Source organism: Dipodomys merriami, unplaced genomic scaffold (assembly GCF_024711535.1).
Source record: "Dipodomys merriami isolate MVZ:Mamm:240054 unplaced genomic scaffold, mDipMer1.0.p SCAF_9, whole genome shotgun sequence".
Classification (NCBI taxonomy): Eukaryota; Metazoa; Chordata; class Mammalia; order Rodentia; family Heteromyidae; genus Dipodomys; species Dipodomys merriami.
Genome location: NW_027206512.1, coordinates 34021547 through 34034320, shown reverse-complemented (window position 1 = coordinate 34034320; position 12774 = coordinate 34021547). Strand labels below are relative to the sequence as shown.

Below are 12774 nucleotides of genomic sequence, written 5' to 3'. Positions count from 1 at the left end.
TTTAATCAACATACATGAAAACAAAGACATGGAGCAGCCAGAAATCCTTTAAGTGACCAAGGAAGAGAATGTAAAGCTGAATTCGGAAATCTTTACCCAAAAGACCACCAGAGACTGTCACCAATGTAAAAGCAAAGGAGTCTTTATTGTAAGCTCGAGCTTGGTCTCCCCGCCCCCCCCCCCCCTCGCGTACACGGTAGCAGCCCATGACACTGAGAGGCCCCAAGCCCAGGGTTACAACACTTTTTATACATTTTTTTAAGGACAGCAGGGGCTTTGCATACATCATAACTTCTTGTAACAAATGACAACAAACCACGGGAAAATCATAAAACAACTCTATAGTATGACTGGCGCACTACAAAGTGGGAAAGGACCAGAAACAAGTTGCTGGTTAGATCAAGGGGGCTAACGTACTTTAAACTGGTTGGCTTGCACCACAGGGGAGTCTCAAGAGGATAGGTGCTAAACTGCAGGGTGTCTGGTTTAGAGCATGGTCACCAGACCCCAGGAGGGGCAGTTCTGGAATTTCAGATATCATAATTCCAGGCATTGGGGCTGAAGTGGGTCAAGGGTTACGTTGCAGAACTGAGATGGGGGTCTTAAGTGAAATGGAGTTGCTTAGGTTCCTCAAGAATACTTCCCAGAGAAGGGAAAGGGGCCAGAATCGTGCCCTTCCTGCTAAGGCAGACATTGTCCCTTCATCTCTTCCAGATGTCAACCTGTTTTTCTTGCTCAGGAGCCTAATCCAGTGGAAAAGGAAACAGAAGACACATCCCATAAAAGATCTCTGGCTTGGTGCTGAAGAAACTATTTCTATTTTTCTAGGTTATCATCAGGGAGTACGTTGGGGTTCTGTCTGTGGGTGGAGAGTGGATGGATGGACCTTAATGGCAGTTAATTGTGGCTTTCGTACAATTAAGAAGATGAACCTCAGTAGATTTCTGATAAATGTGCCATTCACTAGTGCAATAGCTGTTGCTTAGCTTTGTCTGGAGGAGGCAGGAAATCTGGATTATGACTTAAAGACTCCTTGATCTGATGCTTATTGCAGATGCAGTGAGATCAGCAACACACACTCAGGCTTCTCTTCTGCCTTGTGAGGCCTCAGACAGGGGGCTTTTCATGTTGCATTCCAAACCTTGAGAGCAGATGAGGAGCTGGAAAGTCAAGAAATCAGAGGTCTCTGACAGCCCAATGTCTACCCTGTTGCAGGAGGGCAGAAAAAGGATTATTTAAAATAAGGTCCTTGGTGTTGGCATAAGGTCTGCACAGGGATACCTCCCTCCCTATTGGCTAAGTTTCCGCCCAGTATCTGTTACCTAGGTAACTGGCAGACCTGGAAGCAGTCACCTTCCCCTCCTGCTAGGCACATCCTGGGCCACCTCTGGTCACATGCCTCCCATCTGACCTTAGGAGGGTCCCAGACCCTGAGGTCACATCCAGATCCAGTGTGGCCACACCTTTCCCCCACCTGGCCACACCTTCCTTTCCCTGGCCTACTTAAGTCCTGGCTCAGAGGTAGGTTGCCCCTTCCCCCCATTTCCTTTTCAGCCATGCTTCTCCACCATGCATGGCGGGGGCAGCAGTTCAGTAAATAAACTTCTTTTTCTGCCTGAATAGTGTGTGGTGTTCTCCTCATCAGCTACCTAATGAAACCTATTTAATATACCTTACAGTTGGTAGAGTGCTTGCCAAAGAGCCAAAGCAGCAGGTACTGAGTTCAAGTTCAGGCCTCAGACCAAAGTAAAAGAAGGAAGGAAGGAAGGAAGGAAGGAAGGAAGGAAGGAAGGAAGGAAGGAAGGAAGGAAGGAAGGAAGGAAGGAAGGAAGAATGGAAGGAAGGGAGGGAGGGAGGGAGGGAGGGAAGGAGGGAGGGAGGAGGGAGGAAGGAAGGAAGGAAAAGCAAGCAAGCAAGCAAGCAAGCAAGCAAGCAAGCAGGCCCAGTAGTGGTTGCAAAAGGCTTAAAAAGGTCTCAGTTAAGGAAGTGAAATCTGCTTAGAGTCATTTCCATTTCTGCTCCTCCTTCCTGGCTACCCTTAGAATAAAAGCCTGACCCCTGTTGAGGCTCATTAGTTCCTATATGTTTCCCCCCATCCCTTCTCTCTTTCTCTCCTCCACTTCCTGTGCTCAGGCCACACCTGAGGCTCACACATTCAATTCCTTGCAATCTTACTGTAGCTTTTGCATATGAAATGCATCTCTTGACCTTTCATATATGTGTCTTCTTATTACCTTGCAGGTGTCAGCCCTATCCTTCAATTACTACCTTACCTGAAGGAGCAGCCTCCCACTCCTAGCTGTCCTTACCTGTCTCCTCAAGGTTTCTTCCTCAGTACTTCAGCCTGGAATGCGCTTGTTTAGTGAGTTGTGCATCCTTCTGTTTGTTCCTTATTCTTTCTCTCTCTCTCTTTCTCCTCTGTCTCTCCCTTCCTTCCTTGCTTTCTTCTTTCCTTCCCTCCCTCCCTCCCTCCCTCCCTCTTTCTTTCTTTCTTTCTTTCTTTCTTTCTTTCTTTCTTTCTTTCTTTCTTTCTTTCTTTCTTTCTTTCTTTCTTTCTTTCTTTCTTTCTTTCTTTCTTCCTTCCTTCCTTTTTTCTTTCTTTCCTTCTTTCTTTTTCTTTTTTTGGGGGGGTGGGGTCTGGTCGTGGGGCCTGAACTCTGGGCCTGGCGCTGTCCCTCAGCTCAAGGCTAGCGCTCTACCACTTGAGCCACAGCGCCACTTCCGGCTTTTTTCTTTTTGCTTATGTGGTGCTGAGGAATTGCAGGGCCTCAGGCATGCAAGGCAAGCGCTCTACCACTGAGGCACCTTCCCAGCCTTCTTTCTTTCTTTCTTTCTTTCTTTCTTTCTTTCTTTCTTTCTTTCTTTCTTTCTTTCTTTCTTTCTTTCTTTCTTTCTTTCTTTCTTTCTTTATCTCTTTCTTGCTCTCTTTCTTGCTCTTTCTCTTCCTTTCCTCTCTTTCTTTCTCTCTTTGTTTCTCTTTCTTTCCCTCTCTCTTTCTCTTCCTTCCTTCCTTCCTTCCTTCCTTCCTTCCTTCCTTCCTTCCTTTCTTTCTTTCTTTCTTTCTTTCTTTCTTTCTTTCTTTCTTTCTTTCTTTCTTTCTTTCTTTCTTTCTTTCTTTCTTTCTTTCTTTCTTTCTTTCTTTCTTTCATTGTGAGGCTTGAGCTCAGGGCCTGGGCACTGTTCCTGAACTCTTTTGCTCAAGGCTAGCACTCTACTACTTTGAGCCATAGCACTACTTCCCATTTTCTAATGGTTAATTGGAGAAAAAGTCTTATGGCTGGGCACCGGTGGCTCACACCTGTAATCCTAGCCACTCAGGAGGCTCCAATCTGAGGATCTCAGTTTAAAGCCAGTCCTGGCAGGAAAGTTTGTGAGTCTCTTATCTCCAGTTAACCACCAGAAAACCAGAAGTGGCACTGTGGCTCAAGTGGTAGAGCACTAGCCTTGAGCTGAAATGCTGAGGGACAGTACCTAGGCCAGAGTCCAAGCCCCACTACTGACCAAAAACTTTTCTGCCTGGGCTGGCTTTGAACTGAGATCCTCAGATCTCAACTTCCTGAGTAGCTAGGGTTATAGGCATTGTAAAGTATATTAAATAGGTAGGTTTCATTAGGTAGCCGGTGAAGAGAATACCATGCACTATTCAGGCAGGAAAAGAAGTTTATTTACCAAGCTGCTGCCCCCGCCATGCATAGTGGAGAAGCATGGCTGAAAAGGAAAGGGGGGGTGGGGAAGGGGAAGAGAGGGGCGACCCACCTCTGGGCCAGGACTTATATAGGCCAGGGACAGGAAGAGGTGTAGCCAGGTGGGGGATCTGGATGTGACTTCAGGGTCTGGGACCCTCCTAAGGTCAGATGGGAGGCATGTGACCCGAGGTGGCCCAGGATGTGATCTAGCAGGATGTGTCACAGGGAAAGGTGACTGCTTCCAGGTCTGCCAGTTACCTAGGTAACAGATACTGGGTGGAAACTTAGCCAAAAGGGAGGGAGGTGTCCCTGTGTAGACCTTACAGGTGTGAGCCACCAGCACCAGGTTTTTAATTTATTAGATTGTAAGCTCCAAGAAAGCTGGAGAACTTGTTTCTCTTATCCCCTAGTGTAGTTTCAACTCCTAGTAGTGTCTTCCCCATGACAAGTGCTCAATAAATTGGAAAACAAAATCATTTCCCTGTACACACTGCCTGATGGAGCTATGGAAGGTTCATCCCAGCAGCCTGCATGGTTTTCAGACTCCTGTCTTTGCTTTCCTACCCAGCATTAGCCCTCTCTCTGTCCATCAGGCAGGGAAGACCACAAGAAGAGTGGCAGAGCTTGGGTCTCTCTGAGGTCACTTCTCTAGAGCACTGAGGCATGAGCAGGGAGCAGATGTTTCTGCAGCTGATGAAACAACTCATTTCTCAAGGGTGTGCCTGCCCTCAGCTTGCCAGGGCATACCTCTCCAATAATGGAGGCTCTGTTCAGACAGGACAGGGTGGGGGAAGGGTTCCTAGGAGACGCAGGTGAACAGTAATATTTTGTTTAAGGAGCTTACATAGCGATGGAAATACCACTTGGAGTGAAATCCCAGTCGTCATTAAGAGCTGGAGCTATTAGCTCTTAATAACAATAGTTATTAACTCTGGAACACACAGAAGGGTGCTCAGCCACATGGGTTGGAATGCATTTTCCCCTGGAGTTCATTCCACCTGTGTTTGCTTCCCCAGGGCCTCTTACCATCAGAACATTCTGGTAGCCAGGGGTGGCGTAGTGACAAACCAACTGTAATCCCAGCATTCGGGAGGCTGAAGCAGGAGAATCCTTGAGCTCCAAGGCTAGCTTGGGCTACGTAGTAAAACCCAGTGTGAAGGAAAACAAAATGAAGTAAACAAAAGAACATTGGGTTAGAGAGGAAAAAAGGAAGGAAGGTGTAATGAAGATAGCCAGGCCTCAGAGAAGGAGCAAAGGCCACCATGGAAAAGCCCCTGACCGGAGGGCGACGATCTGAGAGGTGCCTCGGGTCTCCTTTGAACCCTCCTTTCAGAGAGACAGTCACAGCCAGAGGTCTAAGAGCCCTCAAACCTTGTCTCAAGTATATTACTCACTTTGCTGAGTGACCTTGGACAAGCCATTTACCATGATTCTCTCATGGAATGGGCAATTTAAATATGTTTTAACATGGTAAATATTTGTAACATAAAAGTTGCCATTTTAGTCATTAAAATACGTTTAGTGGCATTAAGCACAGTCACAACCATCACTAGATTCTATGAAGCTTCCTCTTCTCTTTCTCCTCCTTTTCCTCCTCTTCCTTTGGCATTGGAATTGAACCCAGGGCCTTGTGCAATGTTATGCAGGTGCTTCTACCCCTGATCTCTGATCTACATCCCTAGCCATCCAGAACTTTCATCATCTTCCTGACTTGAAATTCCATTCCCATGAAATAATAACTCCTCATACCTCTCTGCTCCTCAGCAACCACCATTCTGCCTAGTGTCTCTAAGAAATTGTTAGTTCTTGCTTGCAGTATACCCAGAACCAGGATTGCTTGATCCCATGGCAACTCTGTGTTTAATATCCTGAGGAACCACCATATCATTTCCACCAGAATCTATGCCAATATACATTCTACCCATAATGCACAAGGATTCCAACAAGAAATAGCTCCTGTTAGCCAGAGAATCTGTTCTTTGAAGGAATATTCCAGAAAGCAGAATTTGGGAAAGCCATCAGAGTAGAAGTTTCCTCAAGCAGCAGAATAGGACAAAGAGCTGCAAACCTTCATATATTAAGCACCTGTTGTCTACATTCAAGTATGACTTTGAGCCTGCACTAGATTCAAGCCATGTTCTATGTACTCCTGCACAACTCGATAAGCAGAAGAGTTTAGGAGGTTTCAAAGACTCACACAACAGAAACCGATAAAGCACAATGTCAGAATATCAGGCTGAGGAATGGGGAGGGATGATTTTAAGATACAGGAGCAAACAGACACAGCCTCTGGTCAGTGCATGTCGCAGGTGAAAGAATGTCCACCAAGTGCAGAGAGAGGTCCCTCCTTGCAGGGTGAAACCTCCAGAGGCAATAGAGAAAAACTGTTGATGGCAGATATACCTTCACCCACAAGAAAAACCCAAAGAATAGCCAAAATTAAAGTAAAAACCAGAAGCATGTTCAGGAGGCAGAGTTAGTGCTTAAGGATAGACGAGTCATACAACCCTAGTGTAAACTCTTCGACTACCAGGGGAATGTACTTCTTAAACCTTTGGCTTCCTGTTTCCAAGCAGAAGGTGGAACTGAGGATTGTAGTGAGAAGCAGGGCTGGGAGCAGTAGCTTACACTCAGCTGCTTGGGAGTTGAGATTGTGAGGCTCACAGTTCAAAGCCAACCTGGGCAGAAAAAAAAAAGACCCCATGTAAATAAAACAACGGGACATGATGGGGCACATCTTCATTCCAACGACATGATTGAACCCTAAATTAGGATTTCAGTCCAAGCTGGTTGGACAAGAAAAGTGAAGCCTACCTGAAAGATAACTAAAGTTTAAAAGGGTTAGAAGGAAAGCCGGGTGCCAGGGGGACATGCCTGTGACCCTAGCTACTCAGGAAGCTCAGATTTGAGGATCGTGGTTCAAAGCCAGCTCGGGTAGGAAAGTGAGACACTTACCTCCAATTAACCATCAGAAAACTGGAAGTGGGTCTGTGGCTCAAGAGGTAGAGCACATGCCTTGAGCTGAAGAGCTGATGTACAGCGCCCAGACCCAGAGTTAAAGCCCCACGACTGACAAAAAAAAAGGGGGGGGCTAGGAGTGTGGGTCAAACCTCAGTACAGAAGAAGAAAGAAGAAGGAGGAGGAAGAGAAAGAAGAGAAGAAAGGGAAAAGAAAGAAAAAAGAAGAAGGGGAGGAGAAGGAGGAGGAGAAAAGAAAAAGGAGAAGAAAAGAAAAAGAAGAAGGAAGAAGAAAAAGGAGGAAGAGGAGGAGGAGGAGGAGCCAGGAGTGAGATGTTGCATCTGAGATGCTTAGTCCAGGCTCAGTAGAGGACATTGTTAGTAGCAGTAATTACCCCTCCTGAAATGGTATTCCAGAGGTGCCTTATACCACATTAGTGTCGCTTGTCTATCCCTCCATCCCACCTCTTCTGCAGAGTGTCTGGCTCATCTAGGTGCAGAATGGATCTCTAACTTGAGTTGCTGTCATTGTCTTTCTTGTTTTTTTTAATTTTTTCCAATTCAGATCTCTGGCCAAAGTTGAGAAAGCCTATTTCTACATGCCAATGTGATTAATAAAGAATGCAGACGTTCTGAGATGTCTTTCCTGTTTGACATGCCCTGTGCCACACTCCTGACGGTAGTGGGTGACAAGGTTGAGAAGCATGAGGTCAGATGGTTAGAGGCATGGCTCACCAGGAAACACCCAGAGACTACATGCTCTTGGGCTTGATGAACTTCAAGCTGTGGAATGTACGTGACCATGACCACCCAAGTCAAGGGCCTCTCTGAGGCTTTTCTCATGCCTTCTCTCTTCAAAGGAATGTGTCTCATACCATCACCACCTATTCCAGTGAAAGATGTGAAATGAGGGAAGAGGGTGGGAAGAGGCTTATCAATGGTTCTAAGGAAGGGCTAGATAGGATCAAGGGGATCCAGGTTCTATTGTCCAGAATGATCATTTCTATAGAATCCTAAAAACAAGACAAAACTAGAAGAAAAGATTTTGAAAGATTTGATTACCAAGAATTGATCATTGTTTGAGAAAATAAGTATCCTCCACCTGATTTAAACATTACACAATATAATGCATTGATGTGTACCAAACATGACATGGTACCTCATTTGCAAATAGAACTTCTATGTTTTTGTGTATCAGTTAGAAATTTAATGAAACATCCAGGCTCTGGTGGCTCACACCTGTAATCCTAGATACTCAGGAGATACACAGTATTACTGTTCAAGCCAGCCTAGGCAGGAAAGTCCATAAGACACTTAGCTCCCATACATCAGCCAAAAACTGAGTAGAAGTGTGGCTCAAGTGGTAGAGCGCTAGCCTTGAGTACAAAAGCTATAGGACAGTGCTTGGGCCTTGAGTTCAAGCTCCAGTACCACTACACACACACACACACACACATACACACATACACACACACACACACACACACACAATTTAATAAAGAAAAAAAGCAGTAAATCAATGATTGTGTCGTAGCGATAAAATAAGGGGAAATATTAAAAAAGATAAAGTAGATGGAAAGTTAGGACAACAGAGATATTAGCCCTACAAACTTGGTTTCAAAGTGACTACTGTTTGTTGAATGTTCGGTATGCCCAAGTTCAAGGCTCCTTGCTGAGCAATGTGGGACAATTCAAAGTTGAGGAACGTGGCATTTTTTCTCTCAAAGAATAGACCCTAATAAGTGGATGCTGTACAGGCACCAAACTGTAATGAGAATGCCATTCCAAGATGATCGAGTTAGGATACTGCCGGAAATGGAAGAAGGATGCAATCACACCAGGATGCAGTTTCTGGAGCTGTGTGGAACAGGGGTTGTGGAAGCAGAAAAGCGGAGCATGCTTGCTCATGGGGGATTATCACACAATGCCCGCAGAGAGGGCACTGGGAGGACTAATGAGGAATTTATAGGGAAAGGAGAACCATGGAGACATTTTGAGTGGGGTGATTAGATTGGTGTTTGGGACAGGAAGCGGGGGTTGGTTTAAGAGAAGTGGTTGGGGCAGAATTTATTTATTATTATTATTATGTGTGTGTGTGTGTGTGTGTGTGTGTGTGTGTGTGTGTGAATCATGGGGCTTGAACTCTAGGCCTGGGCGCTATCCCTCAGCTCTTCAGCTCAAGGTGAGCTTTCTACCACTTGAACCACAACAGCCACTTCTGGTTTTCTGGTGGTTCATTGGAGATAAGAGTCTCACGGACTTTTTTTCCCTGAGCTGGCTTTGAACCTCGATCCTCAGATCTCAGCCTCCTGAGTAGCTAGGATTACAGGCGTGAGCCACCTGCACCAGGCATTAGGGCAGAATTAAATAGGGAGTGCCTTGGCAGCAGGAATGGTTGAGAGGCCCAAGCGTGGCTTTGCCTGGTAGCTACTATAGGATCTAAGAGAAAGATAAAATGTGGCTGCCTATTCTCTCTCGAATTGGTTTCCAGGTCATTCTGGGAACATACTCTATGAGAAGGCGGGAAGGTGGGTCTGGAGGCTGTGGGTGGGCAGTGGGGTGCGTCTCATTCTCTCTGCTTCTTTTGGGCTTGACCCTCATTCATTGCTCCAGATGAGCAAGATGAGAGAAGATAGCTGTCCTACCCCACTAGTGCCTCAGCTTTGTCTGAAATAACAAGACCAGAGTAGCACCATCAGGCATCTTCTGAAATGTGACTGAGACAAGGGCTACTACCTATGTGTCCCTAGACAATTCTCCTTTCTCCCTTCCACAACCCTCCTACTGCTAACCAAAGAGGATCTCTATTTGCTCAGCCTCTCTTCCCCTCATCTAAAGGGCCTGGGTACTATCCCTGAGCTTTTGTGCTCAAGGGTAGCTCTCTATCATTTTGAGCCACACCACCACTTCCAGTTTTCTGGTGGCTAATTGAAGATAAGAGTTTCATGGACTTTCCTGCCTGGGCTGACTTCAAATCATGATCCTCAGATCACAGCCTTCTGAGTAGTTAGGATTATAGGCATAAGTCACTGGCACCTGGCTTCTTAGCTTTTATTAACCGAGCAAGGGATCCAGGGCATCCTAGCATAACTGAGACACTCAGCTAACAACCACTGAGAGAGTTGAGACTCAATCTTGAAACTGGATTGTAGCCCTGTGAGAGACCCAGAAACAGAATTCCCAGCTGAGCCACATCCCTATTCACTGACCTCAGACACTGCGATAATGAATGCACGTTGTTTTAACCCACTGCACTTCAAAGTAACTTTGTTATACACTAAGAGATAATCAATACACCCATGCACCCAAGTAGGATCCTAGAAACTAAACAAAGGACAACTGTCCCGGACCAGGGCCCACTGCTCATGGGAGAGGAGCACTGTTGAAGTATACCCTGTGGTGGGCACTGGAGAAACCCTAGCTGGGTCTGACTGGGGTGGAGAGCAACTCAGGCAGGCTGAACCCTTCAGGATGGGGCAGAGACCTACCCAGTGTTCCTGTCCCAAGTGCAGAGTAGCCTGGGAACATTTGCTTCTCATGCTACATCCTTGGCCTCCTGACAGCACTTGAACCTTCTGGAAGGGCCTGCTTATCTCTGTGCTACCAGCTTCATCCAGCGTTTCTTCACTCCTGCAACAGCTATGAGCCAAACTTTTTTTTTCCTGTACTGGGATTTGAACTCAGGGCTTTGGACTTACTAGGCAGGCACTTGACCACTTGAGCCAAACCTCTAGCCCAAAGTTGGAGACTTTGCTGTGAACATGTGGAGGACTTTTTTAATTTAAATTTTTAATTATCTTCAAGTAGTTGTACAAAGGAATTGCCATTTAACAAAGCAGTTTATGGAATACAACATATCTCGATCCATGTCACCTCTCTCTTTTATTAGAAATGACTGAGACCAGAAGTGTTCGGAATTTCTGATTTTTGTGGATTGCATATTCAAAGAGGTATCTCAGGGATGGATTGAGTTACACACATGAAAATCCCTTTATGCTTCATGGACACCATAACCATGGCCTGAAAGTAATTTTTTTTTTTGGGTCCAGTCGTGGGCTTGAACTCTGGGCCTGAGCGCTGTCCCTCAGCTCTTCAGCTCAAGGTGAGAGCTCTACCACTTGAGCCATAGCACCACTTCCGGCTTTTTTCTTTTTGCTTACGTGGTGCTGAGGAATCGAACCCAGGGCCTCAGGCATGCAAGGCAAGCGCTCTACCACTGAGCCACCTTCCCAGCCCCTGAAAGTAATTTTATAGAACATTTCTAGTAACTTTGTACATGAAACCAAATTTCATGATGGAGAATTTCCCCCTATGACATCCTGCCAGCATTGGAGTAATGGTGAATGTGCCCAGGAGTGTAAACATTTAGGATTCCTCTTTGGCGACTCTCCATTCTGGGAGCTGCAGAGCTCCTGGGAAATGTAGTCACATACACCATCTCTGCCTCTCTTTCCCAGGAATAGATCCATGGCCATTTCTGACTTCTACTTGTTACTTTGTTGGCTTTCTTGAGAGCTGGTTTTTGCCAAGAGGGTAGCCCTTGGCTTAGTTTCTTTGTGCAAAAAAGCAATTTGAGTTGTAATTCTGTTGGTATTGCTTTTTTTTTTTTTTTGCAAGACATTGTGAGTATAGGTGCATGCACATGCGTGCTTGTGCAAGTGTGTCTGTGTGGTGGGGGGGTAATAGAGATTAAACTCAGCCTGGGTGCTGCCCTGAGCTTTTTGGCTCAAGGCTAGTGCTCTACTACTTGAGCCACAACTACTTCTGTCTTTTCAGTGGTTTATTGTGGTAAGACTCACAGACTTCCATGCTCTGTCTGGCTTCCCAGCCTCAGCCTCCCAAATAGTTCAGATGACAGGCCTGAGCCACCTGTGCCTGGTGTACTTTCTAGTTTTGATTTTATCCTTAATCCCAACTGAGGCTGGTTGCTGTATAAGAAGTTTAATTTACATAGGAACTACCTAACTGTGCAGATCATAACCTCAAAGGTCATTCAGATTACAAGAGCATCTGATTGGGCCTAGACATTTCTGGACTCTGAGCAGATTTAGGGGGAGAGGGACAGGAAGAAATTTGATAATAAACGAGTATACTGTCTGCTTTTTCCAAACTGTTGGAGCTGTGTGTGTGTGTGTGTGTGTGTGTGTGTGTGTGTGTGTGTGTGTGTGTGTGTGTGTGTGTGTGTGTGTGTGTGTGTGTGTGTATCCTATGTAGTAAGACTCCTGCTCAGTGATCCTGCCTGGCACCACCCTGGCCTGAAGTGCCCTTGATTCTGCATGTAACTATCACTTCCTTGCCATCCCTAGAGCCACACCCATTCCAGGTGACAAGATGCCATCATTCAAAGGGCAGTTGTAAAACAGTCTTAAATCCTCCCTGCAAATGAGATAGATTATTGTTTTCCTATTGGGTCAAGAATCTATTTTTCTATCATAGAAAATAGCTCTGGCTTTTTTCAGTAGCTTTATTAGAATTTCCCCCCCAAAAAAGAAAGAAAGGGCATTAAAACAGAATTGTTGGTTGGTGAGGTGGAAAGCAGAGAGGAACAGTCTCTCAGCACTTTTAAATACAGGGTCGATATGACACTGTCTCAAAGGATTTGGGACAAACTGCAAGGGTTTCCAACGTTTCCCAGAGTTTCACTGGAATCACATTTAGCGAGTTTCCTAGAAAAGAAAGCACACGGCTGGCCCAAATCTGCAAGTTCATCAACTAGAGCTCACTGGTGATTGGTGGCTTTCCCCCCCATTGGGAATATGGGAAAAAATAACTGCGTAGATATGAGTGACAAAAATTGCTGCTGTTCTTAAGGGAGTTTTGGCTTCAGTACATCAGTGGGAAAATCCTTCTCACATGCATGAGCACATCCTGTGGCCTCCTCCAAAGGTCTCCCTCCCCCTTTCCTCCCTTCCTTCCCTCCCTTTCTTCTCCTTTCCACATATGCTTCCTGAGCCCTTTGAGGTTCAAAGCCAGCCTGGGCAGAAAAACCTTTGAAACCTCATGTCTAGTCACTAGGAAAATTTGGACTGAAAAAAAAAAAAAGAAAAAGCTGGATTGGAGGTATGTCTTAAGTAGTAGAGTGCCAGCTGTAACTAAGCAAGTCAAGTGAGAGGATTAAAGCACTGAGTTGA

At 45.6% G+C, this 12774-nt stretch overlaps 1 long non-coding RNA gene across 1 annotated transcript in view; it reads right to left on the bottom strand.

The window, feature by feature from the left end:
• Positions 1-218: 218 nt before the first annotated feature.
• The window catches only part of LOC138820936 (uncharacterized), a 28502-nt gene continuing 15946 nt past the window's right edge, over positions 219-12774 (bottom strand). The window contains exons 2-4 of the long non-coding RNA XR_011370019.1: positions 6315-6364; positions 4713-4820; positions 219-1206 (exon numbers count right to left, since the gene is read on the bottom strand). This is a non-coding gene — a long non-coding RNA (uncharacterized lncRNA). The remainder of the gene's footprint in view (positions 1207-4712; positions 4821-6314; positions 6365-12774) is intronic.